Source organism: Lissotriton vulgaris, chromosome 8 (genome assembly GCF_964263255.1).
Source record: "Lissotriton vulgaris chromosome 8, aLisVul1.2, whole genome shotgun sequence".
Taxonomy (NCBI): domain Eukaryota; kingdom Metazoa; phylum Chordata; class Amphibia; order Caudata; family Salamandridae; genus Lissotriton; species Lissotriton vulgaris.
In genome coordinates this window covers 918,314,545-918,321,434 of record NC_141696.1, presented here as the reverse complement: position 1 = coordinate 918,321,434, position 6,890 = coordinate 918,314,545, and the positions used below count along the sequence as shown (strand labels likewise).

The 6,890-nt window shown below is 39.2% G+C and overlaps 1 long non-coding RNA gene across 1 annotated transcript; it reads right to left on the bottom strand.

The window, feature by feature from the left end:
• Positions 1 to 660: 660 nt before the first annotated feature.
• LOC147698155 (uncharacterized) lies at positions 661 to 1,701 on the bottom strand. The gene is made up of 4 exons (XR_015299180.1): positions 1,658 to 1,701; positions 1,113 to 1,183; positions 891 to 990; positions 661 to 750 (listed from the first exon to the last, which is right to left on the bottom strand). It is a non-coding gene; the product is annotated as an uncharacterized LOC147698155 (long non-coding RNA).
• Between the last annotated feature and the right edge of the window lie 5,189 nt (positions 1,702 to 6,890).

Sequence of the window (6,890 nt, the reverse complement as noted above, 5' to 3'; positions counted from 1 at the left end):
TCAGGACTGCCGTTTCTTTGGGGTCACCGGCTTCAAAGGTTGTTGCTAAAACATCCTTTCTGTGAATATATTTGGAAAAAGCAAGGTATCACTTTTTTTGGACAGTTTACGGCATTATAGAATAGTCTCAAGGTCTTATCACACAATTAATTATACATCCTCTCTTTTATTTATTAATTTTATCAGTTTGTCACATTTTTTTATATATTTGCTAAGGAATCTCAGGAGAACTTCATTTATTCCATACATTTGGCCCTTCTCCAACTGAAGTTTATACTTTCGCACTCATAGTATATGCACAACATCTGCGTGGCTCATACAATTTATCTTAAGCGAGCATACCATCCTCTAGTGTCCCTCCGTTTCCTTTTTTAGTGTGGAAATAGGTCGGGAACATAGGCCAAATATTCTACTAAGGGCCTTGTTTTGGTCTTATCATGACATCGCTTTTATCAGAGTAAACTATTCTTAGTCTCATAAATTCTTACCATATAAGTTTAAGGGCAGGACACCTCTGTTGGCGTGGTTTAGAGTTTCAGGTCCTGGTTTCTAATATAAATTTCAGATTTCCTAATGAAGGCACAAAGGATAATCTCAATTTCGTCATTACATGAGTTCTTTCTCTATTGTGTACTAGATAAGTGAGGCCATTTACCTTTGCAGTCTACAAAGAGGTGGTGGTGTGTTTCTTCTCCTCCTTGTTTATCTGTCCTGGCACTTTCACTTTTCTTAAGCCAGCTACATAGAGATCTGATCAAAATAAGAAAACATGGTACTATTTCTAGCTATATCCCCCCGTTTATTCTGGTATTGTGTCATCTTTTCTTTTTCTCCTATTTTTTGAGAGAACACTAGCCCCTTATCCCCACTTGTATGTTTGAGCTAGTTACCTTGTTTTTAAAATGTAGAATGCGGAGGAAATGAGCCTCTCCTATATCTTAGTGGTGTATAATGGTACTTTCACTCTTCTTGGTCCATTGGGGTTTCTATCTATTTGAACAAGGGATGACACATTAGAGTCTTAATGGTGTTAAAGGGCTGAGCCCCCCCCCTATTATATGTGTTTAATTTACTCTATTTTGACCAACATTAACAATTTAAACCTGTCTTACCTTAAAAATTATTAAAACTTATCTTGGACGGGCATATATCCACGCAATTTCGTCAGTGAACTGGATATGTCCTGAAAGAATAGAAAAACGGGCGAATATGTATGTGCCTCTGATGTTCGTTTTCAATTACATTTAATCTCCCCCACTTTGGCTCAATGGTTTTGGTATCTCTCTATCTAATCTGGTGCTCAATGGGTTAAGCTCTCTACCTATACTTGAGTTATCCTACATATCTCGACTCCCCTAATGGGTTAGCTTTAGGTAAACTATGTCGAGTATATTATTTTCTTCGCCATTCATTATTTACTGGTGTTTTATTTGGTTCCCATGGACGGGTCCACCCTCCTCTTGCCAATATGCAATTTGGTTGTAGCACTCCCCGTCATCTTCTATGTTAGTGGGTTATCTTTTGTTCCCTCGGTGCTTTTACGTTCTAACATTCTAATATTTTACCGGCTCGATCCCCCTCGTTAACCCTCTCGCCATTAGGGACTACAATAGAGAGACTTGCCCCATGTTCCATCTAGTTGGTGTCCCGCTCTCACCTTTTTCAATAGAAGATCGCGCTTCTGCCTCGTCCTCTCGCCTTAGATAACAGGGACCGCAGAGCGCTATATTTATGCAGGTTTGCGGATAGAATAATTGAATACACCTGGATCGCGCGCATGCGCTTGCATATAACAACCTTGGCAAATAGTGGCGCCATCTTAGGATGGTGTTATTGACGTTTTTATGCAATGATTGCACTCCATATCCTTACGTAATCTGAACTTTTTATTCAAGATACACCTTATTTATTCAACTGGAGATGTTCTTTAATACATTTAAGTATTTTATTTTATTTTATTTTCATTGTGTCTGAGTATTCGTTTCGGTTTTTACCTTTCCTCTTTTGCCCCGTTTATAATTTGGTTTTATATATATGAATCAATGCCCGGTATCAATGTATTATATCTCCAAGGGGAGATTATTTAGCGGAAATTATTATGCACATTATCTCATTTTTGCCTACCGTCTAAACAGATGATATTATTCCCTGGTGTTGTTCTTATTAGGCACTCTGTGCCCTTTACTTGCTGTTACATTCACTTACCACAATGGACTTGTTATATTTTTTATATATTATCTACGGGATAATTTGTTACTAGCTATTGGGCCCCAAGTTTGCCACGGTAGTGTCATCTATTTCAACCTTTATTTAGTCGTTTTGGGGCTAGTGGTAAAAAGTCTCTGGTAGTCCTTTATATATTTAGTGGGTAATTGTTTAGACTTGCCTACTCTATTGCATTTGTTCATTGTTTTCTAGCGTCTCATGTTGCCTCTCATTATTTAGCATTTCTCTAGTCAATTACATTTATATTAGGGTTCCCACTCTTCTATTGAATTCAAACCACATCTAATGGTGTTGAATTTTACCATAAACCATTGTTCCTGCTGTTTCCTCCTATTCTTGCTGTTTCCTAATCTGGTTTGTTCCCTTATCCTCTCTAGGATGACCCATTTCAAGTCTTTCTCGGTGTGTCCCTTCTCTCTCCAATGTGCCACTAGTGGTGCATTCTCCTTATTGTTTTTAATTGCGGATTTATGTTCTCCTATTCGTAACCGCAATTCCCTGCCCGTCTCTCCTATATATGCCAGGTTACATGGGCATAGGATCATATATATTACGTTTTTGGTTTTACAGTTCTTAAGGGTGGTAATAACTTGTGTGGCTCCATTGTGCTCAACTTTTTTAGTGACCATACATAAGTCACATATGCAGCAATTGCCGCACCTGTGATTCCCTACTGTTTTGGTTCCTGTTAGGGTAGTTTGGGTTTCTATTACATCATCCCTGTATGTATGGACTAAGTTGGACCTCAAGTTTTTATTCTTCCTGTATGCATATAGAGGGCGTTGAAGGGCAATTTCAGCTCCATCATTTAGGATTTTCCAATTATGGTTTATGATGTTCTTCACCTGATTGACTACCACTGAAAATTGGCTCACCATTACTATTTTCTCTTGTGTTTTATTTTTATCTTTTTTGGTCAACAGGCAATCCCTGTCATAGTATCTAGCTCTTTTTAGTGAATGTTCAATCAACTTTTTTGGGTAGCCTCTATCTCTGAATTTTTGTTTCATCTCTCCTGCATGTCTATAGAAGTCCTCTATTTCCGTACAATTTCTCCTAAGGCGGAGAAATTCTCCGAAGGGGATGGAGTCTTTTTGGCTTTTTGGATGGTAACTTCCATAATGCAACACTGTGTTGCGGTCAGATTCTTTTTTATACAGCTCTACCTTGAGTTGCTTGTCTTGGTTCTTTATACAGATGTCTAGGAAGTTCACTTTATTCCTACTATAGGCAGCTGTGAACCTCAGGTTCACATCCCCTAAGTTCAGCCAGGAAAGAAATTCTTCTAAGAGTTCTTCTGTCCCAAGCCAAATAAAGAAGATATCATCTATGAAGCGTGCCCAACTTCGAATATTTTCATAGTATGGGCTTACTTCATTGTAAATATGTTTGTTTTCAAACATACTTATGTATATACAGGCCAGGCTTGGCGCACAGATGGCCTCCATGCTGGTCCCTTTGCTTTGGATATACAGGTCCTTTTTGAATAAGAAGATATTGTTAAGGAGTACCATGGAGACACATTGTACTATGAACTCCTTATTTCCTCCTACAATTTCCGTTTCTTCTAGCAAGGTCTTGATTACCTCAATTGTATCTCGTTGAGGTATATTTGTGTAGAGTGACTCTACATCGAGAGTCACCATGAGTTCATTCTCTCCATTGAACTCCATTCCTTCCACTTTAGCTATCATGTCAGCAGTATCTCTAATATAGGATTTCTGCTTCTCTACTAAAGGTTTCAGAAACCTGTCCGCATATTTGCTCAACGGTTCTAGCAAAGAATCAATTGATGCAACTATAGGCCTCAGGGGAGGGTTGTCTAGGCTTTTATGGACTTTGGGAAGTCCATAAAATGCTGGTGTTTTCGGGTTTGTATTGTGTAGAAATTTCCATTCCTCCTCAGTTATTTTTCCATCAGTAAGTGCCTGTTGGAGCAATATCTCCACATCTTTTTTTAGAGTTTCGAGTTTGTTCTGGGCCACTCTCGTATAGTGAAGTTCATTTGATAAAAGGGCCATCACTCGTTCGTCATAGTCTTCAGTGCTTAGAACTACTACTCCTCCACCCTTGTCTGCGGGTTTGATTGTAATCCGCGTGTCTGTAGACAAGGAATCTATGGCCTCTCTCTGAGCTCTGGTGATATTATGTTCCTGAAAATGTTTTTTGTTTAGCAGTATCCCTATCTCCAATTTTACCACTGATTCAAAAATTTCCAGATTTTTATCCACCATCCCTAAACTTGGGGTAAAAGTGGACTTAGACCTCAGACCCGAGTCTTGAGGTACTTCCCTAGTAGGTCTGTTCTCAAAGAAGCGTCGGAGGTGAATTTTCCGAAAGAAGGCTCTCAGATCTTTTCTAGTTGAAATTTGTTTATGCCCGCGGTGGGTACAAAATTAAATCCCATCCCCAGGACTTGTTGCTCAACCCTAGTTAATGTTCTGTGGGACAGGTTAATGATAGGTGTTTTCTCTAATGCCAGTACACCTTGTTCCTGGTTCTTTTGTATTCTTGAGGGGCCTGGTTTTGTTGGTACTCCTGTTCCTGTTCTCTCTGGACTGGTCTCCTTGTGTATTGTCCTCTCCCTCTGCCTCGAAACCCCCCCCGAGTTTTCTGTGGGCGCTGATCTAAAAAAGCTTTCTCGTACTCTCTGTGAGGTCCATCATACGCTTCCTCCTCTCTACTGTGTATCTCTTCTTCCCCACTACTCTCAGATGTACCCGAGAAATTGTAGTGCCTTGGTCTCCTATGTTGGAACCTAACTCTTGGGCCTTCGGTACTGGACGTGTCTTGTTTTTCTGTATAATAATCTTTTTTACGGAAAGGGTATACTACCTCCTGTGTGAATTTATTTATATCCTTCCTAAGTTTTTGTGTTTTGCGGTTTGTTAAATATTCGCAATACCAGTTCATGTCTTGATTAATTTCTTCTATTTTCTTTTTTGCCTCCTCAACTACATTGCTGTCTAATAGGGCTTTTTCTAATTTTTCCATCTCTTGCATTTCTATTAGAATGGTGTTCTGAGCTGTTTCAATTATTAAGGGCATGAGATCTCTACTGCACCTGTTGCAGATAAAAGTCCATGTCTCTAGAAATTTTGGATGATCCACAAAGAGCCCCGGTTCGTTACGTATTTGGAGCCCTATAGGAATTGTACCGGCCCTTACGTATTGCGTCATAAACTCAGCATGTAATTCGGTTCTGATTATTTTCTTTTTGAGATTGACCAATTGGTTCCATTTCTCACCCCCATTTGGGATTACTGTTATATTACTGGCCCCTCGATTAGGGCTGAGTATTTTATTCAATTGTTCTTCGCTGAAGCCAAAGGTCTTCAGTGAGTCCATTGTATAATCGGACACCTGACTGGGGGTTTTTCTTAGAAGGAAAAACTGGTTCAGTCAGCATACACAAAAAAACCTGACTCTCCAGCACAAGGCTGTTCTTTAAAGATATCTAGAGAGAGAGTACCCCACTATCACCAGGGAACAGGGTACACTGACAATCAGTCAAAGAGAAGTCCCTGGGTGCACATTCATGTATGGCCTTATTAGAACTCCATACCTATATTCTCTAAACACTCTGTCATCGAGCTTGGAAAACTAAACCAAAGAAATTAAATTCCCACACTAAAAATAGGAACGTTCACAGTCTTTTTAATAAAAAACATATAACAGTTTATACACAATGACAAATTAAAATTTCAAAGGGCGATCTTTGAAAAAGTATAGTATGGGGGCCACCTGTGCGCCAAGCCTGGCCTGTATATACGTAAGTATGTTTGAAAACAAACATATTTACAATGAAGTAAGCCCATACTATGAAAATATTCGAAGTTGGGCACGCTTCATAGATGATATCTTCTTTATTTGGCTCGGGACAGAAGAACTCTTAGAAGAATTTCTTTCCTGGCTGAACTTAGGGGATGTGAACCTGAGGTTCACAGCTGCCTATAGTAGGAATAAAGTGAAATTCCTAGACATCTGTATAAAGAACCAAGACAAGCAACTCAAGATAGAGCTGTATAAAAAAGAATCTGACCGCAACACAGTGTTGCACTATGGAAGTTACCATCCAAAAAGCCAAAAAGACTCCATCCCCTTCGGAGAATTTCTCCGCCTTAGGAGAAATTGTACCAAAATAGAGGACTTCTATAGACATGCAGGAGAGATGAAACAAAAATTCAGAGATAGAGGCTACCCAAAAAAGTTGATTGAACATTCTCTAAAAAGAGCTAGATACTATGACAGGGATTGCCTGTTGACCAAAAAAGATAAAAATAAAACACAAGAGAAAATAGTAATGGTGAGACAATTTTCAGTGGTAGCCAATCAGGTGAAGAACATCATAAACCATAATTGGAAAATCCTAAATGATGGAGCTGAAATTGCCCTTCAACGCCCTCTATATGCATACAGGAAGAATAAAAACTTGAGGTCCAACTTAGTCCATACATACAGGGATGATGTAATAGAAACCCAAACTACCCTAACAGGAACCAAAGCAGTAGGGAATCACAGGTGCGGCAATTGCTGCATATGTGACTTATGTATGGTCACTAAAAAAGATGAGCACAATGGAGCCACACAAGTTATTACCACCCTTAACAACTGTAAAACCAAAAACGTAATATATATGATCCTATGCCCATGTAAGCTGGCAT